General features: G+C 42.7%; 1 protein-coding gene across 1 annotated transcript in view; it reads left to right on the top strand.

Moving 5' to 3' along the window:
• The first annotated feature begins 19,633 nt into the window (after positions 1-19,633).
• The window catches only part of TRAF3IP2 (TRAF3 interacting protein 2), a 48,505-nt gene continuing 47,757 nt past the window's right edge, over positions 19,634-20,381 (top strand). Inside the window, exon 1 of the mRNA XM_034991845.1 lies at positions 19,634-20,050. The gene's annotated coding sequence lies outside the window, so the exon portion shown is untranslated. The remainder of the gene's footprint in view (positions 20,051-20,381) is intronic.

Raw genomic sequence — 20,381 nt, 5'->3', positions numbered from 1 at the left:
TGATGGGCTTCTTCCACTTGGCATAATGTTTTCTAGGTTCATCCATGTTGTAGCATTTATTGGTACTTTTTTTTTAATTCTTTATTTTATTTTATTATTTTGTTAGTCACCATACATTACATCATTAGTTTTTGATGTAGTGTTCCATGATTCATTGTTTGCGTATAACACCCAGTGCTCCATTCAGTACGTGCCCTCTTTAATGCCCATCACCAGGCTAACCCATCCCCCACCCCCCTCCCCTCTAGAACCCTCAGTTTGTTTTTCAGAGTCCATCGTCTCTCATGGTTCGTCTCCCTCTCCGATTTCCCCCCCTTCATTCTTCCCCTCCTGCTATCTTCTTCTTTTTTTTTTCTTAACATATATTGCATTATTTGTTTCAGAGGTACAGATCTGAGATTCAACAGTCTTGCACAATTCACAGCGCTCACCATAGCACATACCCTCCCCAGTGTCTATCACCCAGCCACCCCATCCCTCCCACCCCACCCCCCACTCCAGCAACTCTGAGTTTGTTTCCTGAGATTAAGAATTCCTCATATTAGTGAGGTCATATGATACGTCTTTCTCTATTGACTTATTTCGCTCAGCATAACACCCTCCAGTTCCATCCATGTCGTTGCAAATGGCAAGATCTCATTCCTTTGGATGGCTGCATAATATTCCACTGTATATATATACCACTTCTTCTTTATCCATTCATCTGTCGATGGACATCTTGGGTCTCTCCATAGTTTGGCTATTGTGGACATTGCTGCTATAAACATCGGGGTGCATGCACCCCTTCAGATCACTACATTTGTATCTTTGGGGTAAATACCCAGTAATGCAATTGCTGGGTCATAGGGTAGCTCTATTTTCAGCTTTTTGAGGAACCTCCATACTGTTTTCCAGAGTGGCTGCACCAGCTTGCATTCCCATCAACAGTGTAGGAGGGTTCCCCTTTCTCCGCATCCCCGCCAACATCTGTTGTTTCCTGACTTGTTAATTTTAGCCATTCTGACTGGTGTGAGGTGGTATCTCATTGAGGTTTTGATTTGGATTTCCCTGATGCCGAGCGATGTTGAGCACTTTTTCATGCGTCTGTTGGCCATTTGGATGTCTTCTTTGGAAAAATGTCTGTTCATGTCTTCTGTCCATTTCTTGATTGGATTCTTTGTTCTTTGGGTGTTGAGTTTGATAAGTTCTTTATAGATTTTGGATACTAGCCCTTTATCTAATATGTCATTTGCAAATATCTTCTCCCATTCTGTCGGTTGTCTTTTGGTTTTGTTGACTGTTTCTTTTGCTGTGCAAAAGCTTTTTATCTTGATGAAGTCCCAATAGTTCATTTTTGCCCTTGCTTCCCTTGCCTTTGCCGATGTTTCTAGGAAGAAGTTGCTGTGGCTGAGGTTGAAGAGGTTGCTGCCTGTGTTCTCCTTTAGGATTTTGATAGACTCCTGTCTCACATGGAGGTCTTTCATCCATTTTGAGTTTATTTTTGTGTGTGGTGTAAGGAAATGGTCCAGTTTCATTCTTCTGCATGTGGCTGTCCAATTTTCCCAACACCATTTGTTGAAGAGACTGTCTTTTTTCCATTGGACATTCTTTCCTGCTTTGTCAAAGATTAGTTGACCATAGAGTTGAGGGTCCATTTCTGGGCTCTCTATCCTTTTCCATTGATCTATGTGTCTGTTTTTGTGCCAGTACCATACTGTCTTGATGATTAGAGCTTTGTAATAGAGCTTGAAGTCCGGAATTGTGATGCCACCAGCTTTGCTTTTCTTTTTCAACATTCCTCTGACTATTCAGGGTCTTTTCTGGTTCCATACAAATTTTAGGATTATTTGTTCCACGGGGCGACTGGGTGGCTCAGTCGGATAAGCATCTGTCTTTGGCTCAGGTCATGATCCCAAGGTCCCGGGATCAAGCCCCGCATCGGGCTCCCTGCTCAGCAGGAAGCCTGCTTCTCCCTCTCCCACTCCCCCTGCTTGTGTTCCCTCTCTCGCTGTGTCTCTCTCTGTCAAATAAATAAATAAAATCTTTTTTAAAAAAAATGGTTTGTTTTAAAAAAAAAAGATTATTTGTTCCATTTCTTGAAAAAAGTTGATGGTATTTTGATAGGGATTGCATTAAATGTGTAGATTGCTCTACGTAGCATAAACATTTTCACATTATTTGTTCTTCCAATCCATGAGCATGGAACGTTTTTCCATTTCTTTGTGTCTTCCTCAATTTCTTTCATGAGTATTCTATAGTTTTCTGAGTACAGATTCTTTGCCTCTTTGGTTAGATTTATTCCTAGGTATCTTATGGTTTTGGGTGCAATTGTAAATGGAATCGACTCCTTAATTTCTTTCTTCTGTCTTGTTGTTGGTGCATAGAAATGCAACTGATTTCTGTGGATTGATTTTATATCCTGCCACTTTACTGAATTCCTGTATGAGTTCTAGCAGTTTTGGGGTGGAGTCTTTTGGGTTTTCCACATAAAGTATCATATCATCTGCAAAGAGTGAGAGTTTGATGTCTTCTTTGCTGATTTGGATGCCTTTTATTTCTTTTTGTTGTCTGATAGCTGAGGCTAGGACTTCTAGTACTATGTTGAATAGCAGTGGTGATAATGGACGTCCCTGCCGTGTTCCTGACCTTGGGGGAAAAGCTCTCAGTTTTTTCCCATTGAGAATGATATTCGCTGTGGGTTTTTCATAGATGGCTTTTATGATACTGAGGTATGTTATTCATACTTTTTAAAAATTTTGTTTATTTAAGTAATCTCTACACCCAACATGGGGCTCAAACCCGCAACCTTGAGATCAAGAGTTGCATCTCTTCTGACTGAGCCAGCCAGGCACCCGTATTCGTACTTTTTTTATTGCCAAATAATATCCAATTGTATGGATACACCACATTTTATTTATCCATTCATCAGTTGCTAGACATTTGAGTTGTTTCTATTTTTTGCCTATTGTGAATAATACTGCTATGAACATTCATGTCCAAGTTTCTGTGTACACATATGTTTTCTTTTTTTTAAGATTTTATTTATTTATTTGAGAGAGAGAGCATGAGTGAGAGGAGGGGCAAAGGGAGGGGGACAAGCAGACTCCCCACTGAGTGTGGAGGGGACCTGGTGCTCTACCCAGGACTCGAGGCAGGGCTCAACCCCAGGACCCCTAGATCACAACCTGAGCCAAAGTCAGACACTTAACCAAATGAGCCATCCAGGTGCCCCTACACATATGTTTTCAATTCTCTTGAGTATATATCTAGGAGTGGAATACCTAGATCATATGGTAATTTTATCCTTAACCATTTGAAAATACTAAGTTTCACTCAAATTTTTCTTACTCAAACTAAATAATTGAGAAGAGATATTCCATTTTCATGGATTAAAACATTTAATACTATTAAGATGTCAGTTTTCTCTATATTGATCTATCAAGTCAAGGCTATCCCAGTCAAAATCCCAACAAAACAATTTTATGGAAATGGACAAAATTCTAAAATTTATAAGAAATGCAAAACACATTCTGATAAGAATAACAAAGTAGGAGGACTTATACTACCAGATGTGAAGACTTACTATAAAACCAAGATAGAGTATTTGTATTGGTAATGGGGCAAGGATAAACAAATAGACCAGTGGAACAGAATAGAGGCTCCAGAAATAGACCTATACATATATATATATGTAGTCATTTAATTTGCAACAAAGGCACAATTGTAATCTAATAGGAAAAAAGATGCTCTTTTCAATATAATGGTGCCAAATCATTTGCATATCCATGTGGGAAAAAATGAACTTTCACACTTATACCATACATAAAAATTAATTTGAGGGTTGATCATATTCCTAAATATGAAAGGTAAAATAATAGTTCTTTAGAGGAAGACATAGTAGAATATCTTCATGATCTTGGAGTAGGCAGAGATTTCTTTAAAAGATTTCAACTATTGGGGCGCCTGGGTGGCTCAGTCGTTGGGTGTCTGCCTTCAGCTCAGGTCATGATCCCAGGGTCCTGGGATCGAGCCCCGTGTCAGGCTCCCTGCTCCATGGGAGGCCTGCTTCTCCCTCTCCCACTCCCCCTGCTGTGTTCCCTCTCTCACTGTCTCTCTCTCTGTCAAATAAATAAATAAATCTTTAAAAAAAAATCTCAACTATTAAAAAAAATAATTATAAAAATAAATAAATAAATGAAAGATTTCAACTATTTAAAGTAAAACATGATAAATGTGGATCTTATTAAACATAAGAACTTATATTCATCAGAAACAACATTAAGTGAATATGCAAGTTCCCAGGCTTGGAGCAGATATTTACAATATGTATTTTTTTAAAGATTTATTTATTTTATTTTAGAGAGAGAGAGAGAGCAGGCACTCATGGGCAAGGCACAAGCAAGGGAGGTGTGGAGGGAAAGACTCTCAAGCAGACTCCCCACTGAACGAGGACTCAACTCAACTCCGGGCTCAATCTCACAACCCTGAGATCATAACCTGAGCAGAAATCAAGAGTCGGACATTTAACTGACTGAGCCACCCAGGCCCCTGCCAATGTCTATTTTTTACAAAGTACTCATACCCAGAATATATCAAGAACTATAAATCTATAAGAAAAAGACAATTCATTTTAAAAATGGGCACAAGACTTGAACAAGCCCTTCATAAATGAGGATATCTAGGTGGCCAATAAGCATAGGAAAAGGTATTCAACAACATTACTCATCAAGGAAACGCAGATTAAAATCACAGTGGGATAGCACTGAACAGCCAACAACAGAAGGACTGACAATACCAAAGTTGGGTGAGGAACAACTAAAAGGTCATTCATTGCCGCTAAGAATATAAATTCATTGTACCACTTTGAAAAACTGGCAGTAAAGTTAAGCATATGCCCACTACCCTATGTCCAAGCCATCTCACCCTTAGCTATATATCCAAGAGAAATTAGTACATACACGTACAAAAAGACTTGTACATGACTATTCACAGCGACTTTATTCGTCATAGCCCTAAACTGGAAACAATCCACATGTTCATCAACATAGGAAGGGATCAGTGAGTTGTGAATAAATTCATACTGGGGAACATATTACACAGCAAAAAAAAGAAACTATTGATTCAAGCCAGAATATGGATAAGATCTCAAAATTATAATATTGAGTGAAAGAAACAGACACAAAGAATACATTCCATACGATTCCAGTTATACAACGTTCAAAAACAAAGAGAACTAATCAATGGTAATAGAAGTTGGCCTTGCGATTTTCTAGGGGTTGAGGGATATTAACTGGGAGAGGGCGCAGAGGAACCTTCTGGAGTGAAGGAAATGTTCTGAATCTTGATCAGATTGGTGGTTACATTAGTCAATACATAAGTCAAAATCCACTGAGCTATTCACGTCATACTAGTGCACATTACTGAATGTAAATTGTTCCTCAATAAAAAAAACTAAAATAATTGAGAAAGACTGCTCATCTTAAAAGAGATGTTATAAGGACTTAATTTTAAGTCTACTCTCTCTTTGGGGACAGGTGGAATGTTTACCTTCTCTGAGCCTCAGTTTGTCCTCTGTAATAGAACACTTAATCCATATGTATTAATCTGATGAGGTAATGTACATAAAACATGTCATTTAACCACTCTTCCTTAGTTTTCCCATCTGTAAAGTAGGTATAAAAGGAGTAACTACCTCCTATCAAAGGTAATTCTGAGCCAGTTCACATAAAGCACTAAGAACAGTGATACAGGGGCGCCTGGGTGGCTCAGTCGATTGAGCGGCTGCCTTCGGCTCAGGTCATAATCCCGGGGCCCTGGGATCGAGCCCTGCATTGGGCTCCCTGCTCAGCAGAGAGCCTGCTTCTCCCACTCCCACTCCCCCTGCTTGTGTTCGCTCTCTCGCTGTGTCTCTCTGTCAAATAAATAAATTAAAATCTTAAAAAAAAAAAAAAAAAAAAGAACAATGATACAGGGGGCACCTGGCTGGCTCAGTCAGAGCATGTGACTTTTGATCTCAGGGCTGTGACTTTGAGCCCCACGTTGGGTGTACAGATTATTTAAAATTAAAATCTTAAAAACAAACAAAAGAACAGTGACACAGGACTTTCAATATGGAGAGTAGCAGAGGCTACCGCTATTGTCAATATTATGAATATGGACCAGATTAACTTCAAGGCCTCAGTCAGCTGCTGGAGGCATCCATCTATCGATAAATGAAAGCCAGGAAGATCAAGTATGTGGTCCATGCCTCCTGCGACAGGGCTGAGAAGGAAAAGCAGGTCCCTTGAGTCCCTACCAGGGTCTTTCCACCACCTGCCTGGGGCAAAAAAAAAGGAGAGAGAGAGAGAGAGAGAAAGAGAACAACCAGGGAAGTATTCATTCTGCGTTGATTTTTATGTGCCTGGCCCTCTGTGTCTGCCCAAAAAGTTTCTGTGTTCATGAAGGACAACATGGCCTCCAGCATGGAGGTGGGGAGAGTCCCGCACCCTATACATGCTTAGACTGATTCCTACTACTCCAAATTAGCCCCTGAGATGCTATGTTCTCTTCTAATTGATGTAGTAAGGCTATTAGCCCAATTTCGTCATTGAGAGAACTGGCAAACAGGGTGACTAAGTGACTTGCCCAAGGTCACACAGCTACTAAGTGGGGGAAGCCAGGAACCGAGCACACAGTGCCGGATGCTGGGCTCCACGGTCCTAACCTCTGCGCCGCCGCCTCCTCCAGGGGTTCGAGGCTGCTGCCTTCGGGGTCACAGATCTCCCACACCAAGCACAGCTCACGGCATAAAAGGCTGTTGTGAGTTTGGATTGGGATGGAGGCTGAGTGCCAGAGTTTGACGGGCTGGCCCGCCTGCAGACCCTGCAGACCCCCGTTTGTGTTCTGTTCCGTTCCAAAGGCCTCCAGCTGATACAATTTGCAATCCGATAAAAGGGGTGAGTGGTGGTAAAGCACCTCAGCCTCTCTGCCTGTCACCACAGGAAACTGTGCTCTTTCCAGACCCAGATTTATGTCCGTCCTACATAAACTTTATGCAGTGCCTTGCGGCTGCTGAAAGTGATTTACTCACGAGATGTTGGATCCCAGGAGGCAGCCCTTCCGGAGATCTGTGCTAACCCCGCCGATGTCATGTAAAGACACCACCGACACGTCAGAGTGATTCTCTGCAGGACCTGGAATCACAGGGGTCTGGGCTGAAGGTTCTCCCAGAGAAGGGGTGGCGGGGGCGGGGGAGGTCCTCCTGTTTGGCTTGAAAGCCTGACAGCTATAAAACAGAAGAGGCCTCAGAAGTAGATCTTACTTGTGTTTTGTGGATGGCAGAAAACCCATGTGCCCTATCTTTCCTTTCTTCCCGATACGTACCCAAAGAGAGTCTGAGCATGTTGAAAGGGGGAAAATGTATATTCACATATTATCTGCAGAATTATATATGTATTTTTAAATATGGAAGACAATACCTTTTCTAAATATCTACAGAGGGATCGAATCTGCCCCTGCTCTTCGGTGAATAATGGGGAGAATAGAGCCCAGACCTTGGGCCTCTTCCTGGGGCACGTGGTGTGGGCACGGAGTGGGGTCCCCTGATGCAGTGGAGGCTGAGCTTTGGCAGAGAAGTGCTCCCTTCTTGCCTCAGCCCAAGTTCTCTGTGCACTGAGGCCAAGTGTGGGTCTCCATGCTGAACCTAATTGTATCAACAACTAACTATACAGAATCTAGCTTCTTCATTTTGACAAGCTCAAAAAAAAAAAAAAAAAGGAATAATGGATACTCTCTCTCCATTACTTCAGTTTCAGATAAGCTGTCCGGGGGGGTAGGGGTCTTAATTTACCTGGTGTATCAGTCAGGGAAATTAATACTACCTGCAATAACAAAAATCCCCAAAGTCTCAGAGACTTAACACAATATAGTCATATTCTAGTTTAATTTGAGTTGAGCAGCTCTCCTGCGTTCTCTCTTCTGGGAGCTATGTCTCAGGCTCTCTCTCTCTCACGATACCGCCATACCCTCAAGCTTCTCTGGAGCCTGCTGCTCAGTCTTCCGCCTTCATCTGGTCATCAGTGAAGGATTAATGAACAGATATTCTGATGGGACATATTAGGGGCCAGATCTGGAAGTAACATTTATTACTGCTTCTCACATCCTATTTATCAGAACTTGTTGCAGGCTTCACCTGGAAGCCGGGAGTCTGAGGAATGTTGTCCCCTCTTGTGCTTGCCGGAGGAAGTGAAATTAGTGGGCGTGCCACCAGTTTCATCTACATCTAGGAATGGAGGCGGACTAAGAGGTCGCCAACTCAAGGTCTGCCAGCCTCTCTGTCCACCTAGAAGCAACATTTAATAATCCCATCTAATGTAGATATAGAGTTCTGTCAACTACCTCGTGTAATTTCTGGACTGTCAGAAGGCTCTCCGACTCCAACATACCTTCTCTAGCTTGCCAATTCTGGAAACGTAACACTAGAGAATCCCACAGGATTCAGCATTACCCTGATCTTTTCTTTCTCTTCTAAAATGCGCGCCAGTGATCAATTTATTGCTTCTTTTTTTTTTTTAAGATTTTACTTATTTATTCGACAGAGAGAGAGAGAGCGAGAGCAGGAACACAAGCAGGGGGAGTGGGAGAGCGAGAAGCAGGCTTCCTGCTGAGCAGGGAGCCCGATGTGGGACTCGATCCCAGGACCCTGGGATCCTGACCTGAGCCGAAGGCAGACGCTTAACGACTGAGCCACCCAGGCACCCTCAATTTATTGCTTCTTAACTCCAAATTCATCCCTCATTGCCTGCTATTCAAAAACAGACATGCACCCTTTAAATAGTTTTCCTTTGCAGCGGGCACAAGGTGAAGCTTTGTCAATAAGGATAGTTGGGAAGGGGCGCCTGGGTGGCTCAGTTGTTAAGCATCTGCCTTCGGCTCAGGTCATGATCCCAGGGTCCTGGAATTGAGCCCTACATTGGGCTCCCTGCTCGGCGGGAAGCCTGCTTCTCTCTCTCCCGCTCCCCCTGCTTGTGTTCCCTCTCTCGCTGTGTCTCTCTCTGTCAAATAAATAAGATGGAGACAGTGCAGGAGGAGGGGGTTTTCTGTCCAAGTTCCCCTCAGCTTGTTCGGCAGACTCCTGCAGTTTAGTAGCCCCAGTAGCACTGGCAGCTTCTCCAGTCCGGCCCCTCTACCGCCCAGTGGCCCCCAGCCCCCAGTAGCCAGCAGCTCCGCTCTCGCTTCCCCCAGCCATGGGCTGACTAGAGCCGTTAAGTGTTAATCTTCATTTCAGTGCAAAACATCTTTGGTTCCCGAAGGTCAGCCTAACAGCACCAGAAATAGAATCAAAACCAGTTTTTCTGGTGTAGTGGCAACATTGTACTTTGATAAGCTTAGTACATTCTTCCCTTTGTTGTTTTGTTTCTTAATCACATACGAAAATGTGTTGCTGTAGAAAACATAAAGAGAACAGCTCTGGATATTTTACTTCATTGAACAAAGCTGGGCTACTCCCTGAGTGTGCATTGGCTCCTTCAGACAGGACATTCTCACCTTCAGGCTGCAACGAAAATATGAATCAAAACCAAGAAGATTGTCAGACAATGAAGTGGCTTTGTTAAGGAGAGGCTAGTGTTGCTTTCTCTAGGGATTATTTAAAATAGGGTGGCACCGGGCGCCTGGGTGGCTCAGTTGGTTAAGTGACTGCCTTCGGCTCAGGTCATGATCCTGGAGTCCCGGAATCAAGTCCCACATCCGCATCCTGCTCCCTGCTCAGCAGGGAGTCTGCTTCTCCCTCTGACCCTCCCCCTTCTCATGCTCTCTCTCTCTCTCATTCTCTCTCAAATAAATAAACAAAATCAAAAATAAAATAAAACAGGGTGGCACCTTGTACCTTTCAGATGGTATAAGTGTGGTCTTGATTAAAAACTGAAGTAGGGGGCGCCTGGGTGGCTCAGTTGGTTAAGCGACTGCCTTGGGCTCAGGTCATGATCCTGGAGTCCCGGGATCGAGTCCCGCATCGGGCTCCCTGCTCAGCGGGGAGTCTGCTTCTCCCTCTGACCCTCCTCCCTCTCATGCTCTCTGTCTCTCATTCTCTCTCTCTCAAATAAATAAATAAAATCTTTAAAAAAATAAATAAATAAAAAAATAAAAAATAAAATAAAAACTGAAGTAGGGAACAGAGAACTAGAAAACAATTAACAAAATGGCAATCAGTACCTATCATCAATAACTACTTTAAATGTAAATAGATTAAATGCTCCATTCAAAAGATACAGAGTGGCTGAAAGGATTAAAAAAAAAAACAAGACCCACCTGTATGCTGTCTATAAGAGACTCACTTCAGATCTGAAGACACACATAAACTGAAAGTGAAGGGATGGAAAAAGATATTCCATGCAAATGGAAGTGAAAAGAAAGCCAGGGTAGCAATACTCATATTGGACAAAATAGACTTTAAGACAAAGACTGTAACAAAAGACAAAGAAGGACATTAAATAATTATAAACACATCAATCTAAGAAGATATAACATTTGTAAATATTTATGCACCCAACATAGGAGTACCTAAATATATAAAGCAAATATTAACAGACATAAAGAGAAAAATTGACAGTAATACAATTATAGTAGGGGATTTTAATACCCCACTTACCTCAATGGATAGATCATCCAGGCAGAAAATCAATAAGGAAATGTTGGTCTTAAATGACACATTAGACCAAATGACTTAATAGATATATGGAGAACATTTCATCAGAAAACTGCAGAGTGCACATTCTTTTTAAGTGCCCATGGAACATTCTCCAGTATAGATCACCTGTTAGGCCACAAAATAAGTCTCAATAAATGCAAGACGATTGAAATCATATCAAGCATCTTTCCTGACCATAACAGTATGAAACTAGAAATCAATTCGAAGAAGAAAACTGGAAAAATACAAACACATGGAGACGCAACAACATGCCACTAAAGAACCAATGGGTGAATGAAGAAGTCAAAGAGGAAAATCAAAAATCTCGACACAAATAAAGGTGAAAACACAACTTTCCAAAATCTATGGGACACAGCAAAAGCAGCATAAGAGGGAAGTTCATAGCAATACAACCTACCTCAAGAAACAAGAAGACTCCCAAATAAACAATTTATAACTAAAGGAACTAGACAAAGAAGAACAAAGCCCAAAGTTAGTAGAAGTAAGGAAACAATAAAGATCAGAGCAGAAATAAATAGAATAGAGCTTAAAAAAAAAAAAAAGACAAAAGATGACTAAAACTAAACACTGTTTCTTTGAAAAGATAAACAAAATTGAATTGATAAACCTCTAGCTAGACCCATCAATAACAAAAGAGGGTCCAAATAAATAAAATCAGAAATGAAAGAGAAGTTACAACTGACACCACAGAAATACTAAGGATCATTAGAGACTACTGCAAACAACTTCAAACCAATAAATTAGAAAACCTAGAAGAAATGGATAAATTCCTAGAAAGACAGAACTTTTCAAGACTGAATCAAAAAGCAACAGAAAATCAGGATAGACCAATTAAAAGTGATGAAATTAAATCAGTAATTTAAAAATTCCCCAAAACCAAACATCTTCATAGGTGAATTCTACCAAATATTTAAAGAAAAGTTAGAACCTATCCATCTCAAATTATTCCAAAAAATTGAAGAGGAAAGAACACTTCCAAACTCATTTTACAAGACCAACATTACCCTGTTATCAAAATCAGAAAAAGACACGACACCAAAAAGAAAATTACAGGCCAATACCCCTGATGAACATAGATGCAAAATTTCTCAATAAAATATTAGCAAACCAAATTCAACAATACATTAAACAGATCATACACCATAATCAAGTGGAATTTATTCTAAGGATGCAAGGATGATTTAACATCAACAAATCAATCCAACAACACAAAATGAAGGATAAAATCATATAATTATCTCAATAGATGCAGGAAAAGCATTTGACAAAATTCAACATCTAATTAAGAAAAAAGTTCTCAACTAAGTGGGTATAGAAGGAAAATACCTCAACATAATAAAGGCCATACATGACAAATCTACAGCTAACACCATACTCAATACTGAAAAGCTGAGAGCTTTTTCTCTAAGATTAAGAACAAGACGAGGATGTCCACGCCAACTATTTTTATTCAACATAATATTGCAAGTCCTAGCCACAGCAATTAGGCAAGAAAAAGAAACAAAAGGCATCCAAATTGGAAAGGAAGACGAAAATTCTATTTGCAGATGACATGATACTATATATAGAAAACCCTCAAGATTCCACCAAAAAACTACTAGAACTAATAAATGAATTTAGTAAAGTCATAGAATATAACATTAACATACAGAAATTGGTTGCATTTCTATATACTAGTAACAAGCTATCAGAAATTTTTTTGAATCCCATTTACAACTGCATCAAAAAGAATAAAATACCTAGGAATCTATTTAACCAAGGAGATGAAGACCTATACACTGAAAACCATTAAGACATTAATAAAAGAAATTGAAGACAACATGAATAAATGGGAAGATACACCATGTGCATGGATTGGAAGAATTAACATTTTAAAATGCCCATACTACTGAAAGCAATCTACAGATTCAATGCAATCCCCATCAAAATACTAACGGCAAGGCGCCTGGCTGGCTCAGTCCATGGAGCATACAATTCTTGATCTCAGGGTCATGAGTTTAGGCCTCACACTGAGCATAGAGCATACTTGAAATTAATTGATTAATTAATTAATTAATTAAAATAAAATACATGGTTTAAAAAAAATACTAATGGCATTTTCCACAGAACTAGAACAAAAAAATCCTAAAATTTGTAAGGAACCACAAAAGACCCCAAAGAGCCAAAGCAATCTTGAGAAAGAAGAACAAAGCTGAAGGTATTACACTCCCTGATTTCAAACTATACTACAAATCAATAGTAATCAAAACATATCATACTGTCAGGAAAACAGACACCTAGATCAGTAGAACAGAATAGAAAGTCCAGACATAAATCCATGCATATACCATCAATTAATCTGTGACAGAGGAGGCAAGAATATACAATGGGGAAAAGACAGTCTCTTCAATAACTAGTATTGGCCAAGCTAGACAAGTACATGCAATAGAATAAAACTGGACCACCATCTTATACCACACACAAAAATAAATTCAAAATGGATTAAAGACTTGAATGTAAGACCAGAAACCATAAAACTCCTAGAAGAAACCCAGGCAGTAAACTCTTTAACACCATTTTTAGCAATATTTTTTTGGACCAATCTCCTCAGGCAAGGGCAACAAAAGCTAAAATAAACAAATGGGATTACATCAAACTGAAAATCATCTGCACAGCAAAGGAAACCATCAACAAAATGAAAAGGCAACCTACTGAACGGGAGAAGATATTTGCAAACCATACATACAATAAGGGGTTACTAACCAAAATATGTAAAGAACTTACACAATTTAATATCAATACAACAAACAAGCCAATTTAAAAATAGAGGATTTGGGGGCGCCTGGGTGGCTCAGTCGTTAAGCGTCTGCCTTTGGCTCAGGTCAGGATCCCAGCGTCCTGGGATTGAGCCCGGCATCAGGCTCTCTGCTCGGCGGGAGGCCTGCTTCTCTCTCTCCCACTTACCCTGCTTGTGTTCCTGCTCTCACTATCTCTCTCTCTGTCAAATAAATAAATAAAATCTTTTTTAAAAAAATAAAAAATAAACGGAATAGGAACAGACAACGAAAATCCCTTCCAACTTAAAAAAATACATATTTTTACCAGAGTAATATATCTACACAATTTAAAAAACAAATGGTAGAGAGGACTTCTTTAGCAAACCAACTGTCCTCTCTCTTACCTTCTTTCTCCCACTGTCCACAGATTCCTGCTTCTCCATTTTCTTCATGTTGTGGGGTTATACCTTTTTCATATTCCTTCATTATCATTTTAATGGGTCCTTGAAAGGGAGCATATAGAAACCCATGTGCCCATCTTGAAAAATAAGCCTTCCTCTCAACATCGACTAATTTTTTTTCCTTAGGCAAGAATATAAAAAGCAGAATCCATTGTCTTGAAAATTCTCTGCTTACTGAGTCAAAATGCATACACATGTGTGTCATTTAAGCCTGTGATGGAAACATACTTCTTCCATCTAGTCTAATCTTTTTGACCTTCTAGGTATTTCTCTATCCTGTCGCCCACATGGGTTCAGGATCCAGGCTTTTTGCCGTCATCCATTTGGTGCTCTTTGGACAAACATTACCTTGAACATGTACATTTTTTTTTTTAAAGATTTTTTATTTATTTATTTGACAGAGAGAGACACAGCGAGAGAGGGAACACAAGCAGGGGGAGTGGGAGAGGGAGAAGCAGGCTCCCCGCAGAGCAGGAAGCCCGATGCGGGACTCGATCCCAGGACCCTGGGATCATGACCTGAGCCGAAGGCAGTCGCTCAACCAACTGAGCCACCCAGGCGCCCGAACATGTACATTTTTAATTAAAACTCTTGATATAGGTCAACCATTACAATAGCAGATTGTAATATGATTATCAGAATAAAAACAGCAATGCCGCAAATAATGTATTAGCTACAGTCCCAAAGTGCTGTGCCCTAGGACGGGAGACATGGTGAGTGGCAAAGCAGCTAGAACCCAAGTGGCCGAAGTGTGGGATCCTCACACCATGGCCTTCCACTCTCCCAGGGATGGTTATCCATCCCATGGCTCGCTCCTCAGCTGGCTCCTCCCGCTATCCCTACCATTTCTGCCCTTCCTGGCGGCAAAATGGAGAGCTGGGCAGAGCGTAGAAGAGAAAAATTAGACTAAATTCATCTCTCTCCTACACCACTGCCAGTTAATCCACCTATACTTTACTTCATCCCAATTTCACTTCTCCCCAGCTGCTACACACCGCAGAGGGCCCTGCCCGAAAGGACCAGCTAAACCAAAGCCATGTTTTAATGAGGCAGCCGAACCACACTAAGCTCCTACTATCACATGGCCATTGGTCTATCATCTTTGTTTATTAACGACTGCTTTGCAGAGGGCTAAGTAGACAACACTCAGAGAATGCACCTTTATCTGGGTTAGTGTTTGTGAACAGGGAAAAAAAAGAGAAGACATCTACTTTGCAAAAAAAGAAAAAAATGCCATCAAAGCTCCTTAGCACATAATACATCTTAGCAATCAGAGCCAGAACCCAAAAGCATAATAAAGAAAAGCAAGTGAAAATGCCTATAATCGTCATTTTTTAAATGCCTTATTTCCTGCCAATCTTATATTCGCTTCCAGAGAAGCAAAAGTTGCCCGCTCTGCCAGCTCCTTTGTCAGCTGCCAGATGTTACTTTCCTTCTGGAAAAAGGGTCAGAAGGCTGCTGGTAGCTAATAGCCAGCCAGACGCCGCGAGGAAGAACCATGCCTCGTGGGTTTTAGCTGCTGGCTGATTGTCATTTGAGAGCTACAAGTTCTGGTTTGATAAAAGCCAGCTATAGATTTCAAACCTTCTTTTTTTCTTTTTCCATTTGTGCTTTGAAATTGTCGTGCACTCCAAATGGAACTCTGCGAGCACGCGGGCCTTTGTTCTGCCTTGTTAGGCACCAGCAGTTAGAGTCCTCTCCAGACAGTCACTTTGCAGGGAGGGCCCGTGGGCTGAGGCGAAGCAAGGGAGGCAGCAGGGGAGGGGTTTGGGGCTGGATGAGCTGCGTGATGCAGCCCTGAGTAAGGATGGACCCAGCGGAGAGGGTTTCATGCTCTGAGAGGCAAGCTCAGACTCTAGTTGTTTCTGTGATGGCTGGGGGGTGGGGTGGGAATGTGTTTGTAAGTTCAAGTCAGAATTTATTGACTGAAGTCCCCTGAAATGAAACGAGTCACCAGCTCGATGCACCAGGCATGAAATCCGAATCTTAAACTGCTTCAAGGCTACCAACTGTTCCCCAAGGCCAGTGATGAGAATTACCTTCTCTGAGACACCGTGTGGGAATCAGCGCTCTGTAGATTTCAGGGGGTCGGGCAAGAAGAAGGGGGGGCAGCAGGAATTCTGTACAATGGTGTGCTTTAAATTCAGATGCTTAGGGGCTGTCATGTGCCATGCATCAACGGTGAAAAATAAACACCCAGCAGAAGCTGGCTTTGAGTTAAGGCGAGTGCACAATAAATTTCAACTGGTTAAATTAATCGTTTGCTGCTTGTTGTGAATATTAATCCCAGGGAGGGAGCTGGCTTCAACCCAATCAAAAGACAGGTGAAAACTGAAAACAGCAAAACATTTGGGATCTTTAGAGGGAAGGCTTACGTGAGCCAAGCGTTGATGCTGAGTCCCAACGAGAAGCAGAATCTGACAAACAGCCCCTCCTGCTCTATGGGCACAGCTGTGCTGTGGGAGTGAGCTCGCCCTGCCCTCAGCCCTCACCTGTCCCCTCTGGGGCTCTCCAGGGACGTGTTCGGAGAAGAGTCTTGCCTGAGGGTGTGGAAGATGAAGGAGCCAAGACTCCTAATTTGGCTCTTTTTTTTATTGTGGTAAAATACACATGACAAAATTTACCATTTTAACCATTTCCAAACGTGCAATTCAGCGGCATTGAGCGTATTCACTGTGTTGTGCAACCATCACCTCCCAATTTCCAGAATGTTTTCATCATCCCAAACAGAAACTCTGCACCCCTTAAACAAACTGCTCCTCATTCCCCCCTTTTCTGGTAACCTTTCTTCTATCTTCTGTCTGCATGAATATGACTATTTTAGGTATCTCATACAAGTGAAATCAAATAATATTCGTTCTCATATGTCTGTCTTATTTCCCTTAGCATAATGTTTTCAAGGTTCATCATGTTGTAGCCTGTATCAGGACCTTATTCCTTTTTAGGGCTGAATAATATTCCATCTTATAGATTATACCACATTTCGTTTATCCATTCATCTGTTTGGTTTTAGGGTTTTTTATTTACGTAGGCTGCATGCCCTGCGTGGAGCCCAGCATGGGGCTTGAACTCACAACCGTGAGATCAAGACCTGAGCTGAGATCAAGAGTCGGACACTTAACTGCCTTAGCCACCCACACGCCTCTATCCATTCATCTGTTGATGGACATTTGAGTTGTTTCCACTCTTTGACTTCTATGAATAGTGCTGCTATAAACACGTGTGTACAGATATCTGTTCAAGTCCCTGCTTTCGATTCTTTTGGGTATGTTTCTTTTTGAGGAATCACCAAACCATTTCCTAATTTGTTTGTAATCTTCCTAGAATTTCTGATATAAAAGAAAGAAAAAAATCATTACAAAAAGATAAAGTAATGGTTGCTTTTGGCACTTGGTATTGATCTCAGTGGGAAATGGCTGTTTATGGAATGAGCCCGATGGGACATGTTTGGCCGTAAAAAGTGAGATCCTTTACAGTGGTCTGGAAGGAGAAAGTCGCCACCAAGAAAAAGAAGTAGGTAGTACAACCTTGATAAAGATGCAAAACTATTGTCTTGCCTGGGTGGTGCCGAGACAAGGACCCTGGAGGGAGGGAGAGGAAGAGGTCTCTGGAGAGAGGGAGCCACACCAAGGTCAGGGATCCTAAGGTGAAAGATGGCCAATGACGCTGGAAGGCTTCAGAGTTCATTTTAAGATTGCTGACTTGGTCTGCCCTGGGCTGTCATTCCCCTCCGTTGTCCCTAAACCGTCAGCTAAAATCTGTTCGGTGTCACAAAGTGGTGATAGTGGCCCTGTGAGCTGATCAGGAGCATGGGAGGGACAGGGAAGGGGGCGAGGGGCTCTCACTGTGGGGGAGGTTGAACTGTACCCCTATTCGGTGCCAACAGGAAATCAGAGTTGGCTGTAAGGCACGTCCGAAGCCCAAGAGGAGATGAGGTAGGGATTCGCTATCACTTGGAGTAGATATTGAAGGAAAAGGCAGTTGCAGACGAGGGAAGACTTGGGGCTTTCCAGGTTATCCTGAGAATACTGTGCCTCTGAGCAGGAAAACCAGAGCCACCCTAGGTAAAGCCCCAGTGTCAGATGCGGGCAAGCAAGTCCTGCTTAGTGAATGTTCCGTCCCTGCCTGAAACCGAGACTCACCCTCTCTGTGGCAGGTTTTGTCAAGATGCACAGCCTGTTAAACAGAACTCCATGGAGACACTGGGGCAGCTCAGATGAGATCTCACTTCCCATCTCTATGAGGAACATCCCCAAATAAGTCATTCCAGGGACCGGCCTTGAAATAAATATGAACTTGCTGAGACAGAACCCAGCCCACACTGAGGCAGGACCTTGTAAACTACCATCAGCCTCCATAAGGCCACCATGGGTATCAGAACCTTGACCCATGTAATGAAATGGCAGGAATTTGGGGTTTTTCCCCAGGCGCCAAGGGAGACCGTGGCCCCATTACCCAGAATATGTTGAAAGGAGGCAGAAGAGGTTCCCAAAATGGCTACAGTCAAGGCTTACGGAGAAAGGTAACTCCGGGGAGAAATTCTCCATGGCAGGCAAAGCAAAGGGCCCTGCGCTTGAGACCCTCGCTGCTTGACTGTGGTCCACAGAATAGCAGCATTGGTCGGTAGCCCCGGAGAGCTCGTTAGAAATCCAAATCCCAGGCCTCACCACAGACCTACTGAACCAGAATCTGTCACTTAAAACACGCCCTGGCAATTTACATGCACTGCATTCTGATAAGACACGTTTCAGCGTATTGCTCTGCAACCTTGGCTGTACGTTGGAACTACCTGGGAAACTTTATTTAAAGTTTTGCCAGCTCACTATCAGAGCTCTCTGGTGATTCTAATACGCAGCAAAATCTGCGAACCACTGCTTTAGAGGGTTCTGCTCTGGCCTCTTCCTGGCTGCGCCCCTGTGCTTGGGTGAGGTGTCCAAAGCCAGTGGTGTACTGATGAACAGGCTTTCCAAGGGAAAGAAAAAAAAAAAACACCAAAAAACTGACTTGTAAAGTTCGAAAGTTGGAAGTTTGCCAGTTCTCCTTGTGTACATATTCCTACCCCACCGCAGCTGATTTCGGGCTACCAATGTGGTAGCAGGAGGGCAGAGGTAGGGCGAGATGACTCAGCTCTCAGGCAGCTGTACCAGCCAGCACCCGGGCTTGGGACCAATTGGGTGTATCCACACCGAGCCTCTGCCGTCCTCTGGACCATAGAATTCCCTGATCCCGTGCAGGCCTCTTCTCCAAGGGGGTGGTACAGAATTTAAACATGGGCCAGGGTGTCCACGCATGAGGCCCCTCGGAGGTGCTGGCATTAGGAAGAGCATGGAGGGGGTGAGAGCCGGGCTCTGCCCCATCCCTGTAAGTGCAGGAAGGAGCCTGCAGACAGCCATGCCCCATTTGAATTTGCAGCTCTTTGCAGAGCTCTACTATGGTATGGCAACCCTCTGTTATGACCAAACATTCCCCAGTCCTTAGGAACGGGTTTAACTTGCCAGTTTGGGGCTTAGGTGTGTTTCAGGGAAGAAGGGAGACAGACAGCACTCTTGCACTGGGCAAGGGACAGGGAGAGAGGCCAGCAAATGCTGGAAGGACTTGAAGGGACCAGGGACTTAAGTGGGAATAAGCAGGAGAATATAACTCAACCCCGACTGTCCCAGAAGCCCTGGAAATGGTGGGGAGTTGCTGGACTTCCCACAGGATGTGGGAGATAGATTTACATCACCGTATTTGTTAGAGGAAAGATGATCTCAGAAGTCTGGAGGACTTACAGCAGAGAGCTCAGAGCCTTGAATTAGACTGCATGAATTCAAGTCCCAGCCCCACCGCTCACTAGCCTTGTGGCCTAAGCTTCCTTCCATTCCCTACTCCACATCTGCCTTATGAACCTGGGGTGCACTGGAAGGCAGGGGGTTGACCAGATCTGGGGCAGGAAATGGTCAAGGAGAGCAAAAGGCCTGGTGGCAATAACACTGGGAGGCTGGAGGAGGTGGGACAGAACAGGCAGCAACCCTCTCTGTGAAAGGAGTTTCTTGGGAAGATGGCACTCTGAAAGGACACCTGGAACCAATGAAGGAAACTGATCCATGAAAAGAGGTTGAGGGCAAACATCACCTCCTTCCCAGCTGTTATTAGCACCAGCCTTCCGCCTCCCACCCAAATGTCAGGTAATACTTCTTTTATTTTATTTATTTTTTTAAAAGGTTTTATTTTAAGTAATTTCTATACCCAATGTGGGGCTGGAACTTACAAGCCTGAGATCAAGAGTCGCGTGCCCTACTGACTGAGCCAGCCAGGTGCCCTGGTAAGACTTCTTTTAAAAGATTCAAAGTGTGAGGGCTTGAGCTACCTCAATTGCTAGAAATTAAGCTTCTTCAAAGGGCCTATGAGCTCCCCAGAATTCTGACATTTCTACCGTGTGTGTGTGCGTGTGTGTGTATGTGACACAGAGAGAGAGAGAGAGAGAGAGAGATGTTGTCTCATGGGTTGTCAGGGTCT

The sequence above is a fragment of the Mirounga leonina genome, unplaced genomic scaffold (assembly GCF_011800145.1).
Source record: "Mirounga leonina isolate KUSES-001 unplaced genomic scaffold, KU_Mleo_1.0 Mir_53, whole genome shotgun sequence".
NCBI classification, from domain to species: Eukaryota; Metazoa; Chordata; class Mammalia; order Carnivora; family Phocidae; genus Mirounga; species Mirounga leonina.
This window is presented reverse-complemented; position numbering and strand designations above follow the sequence as displayed.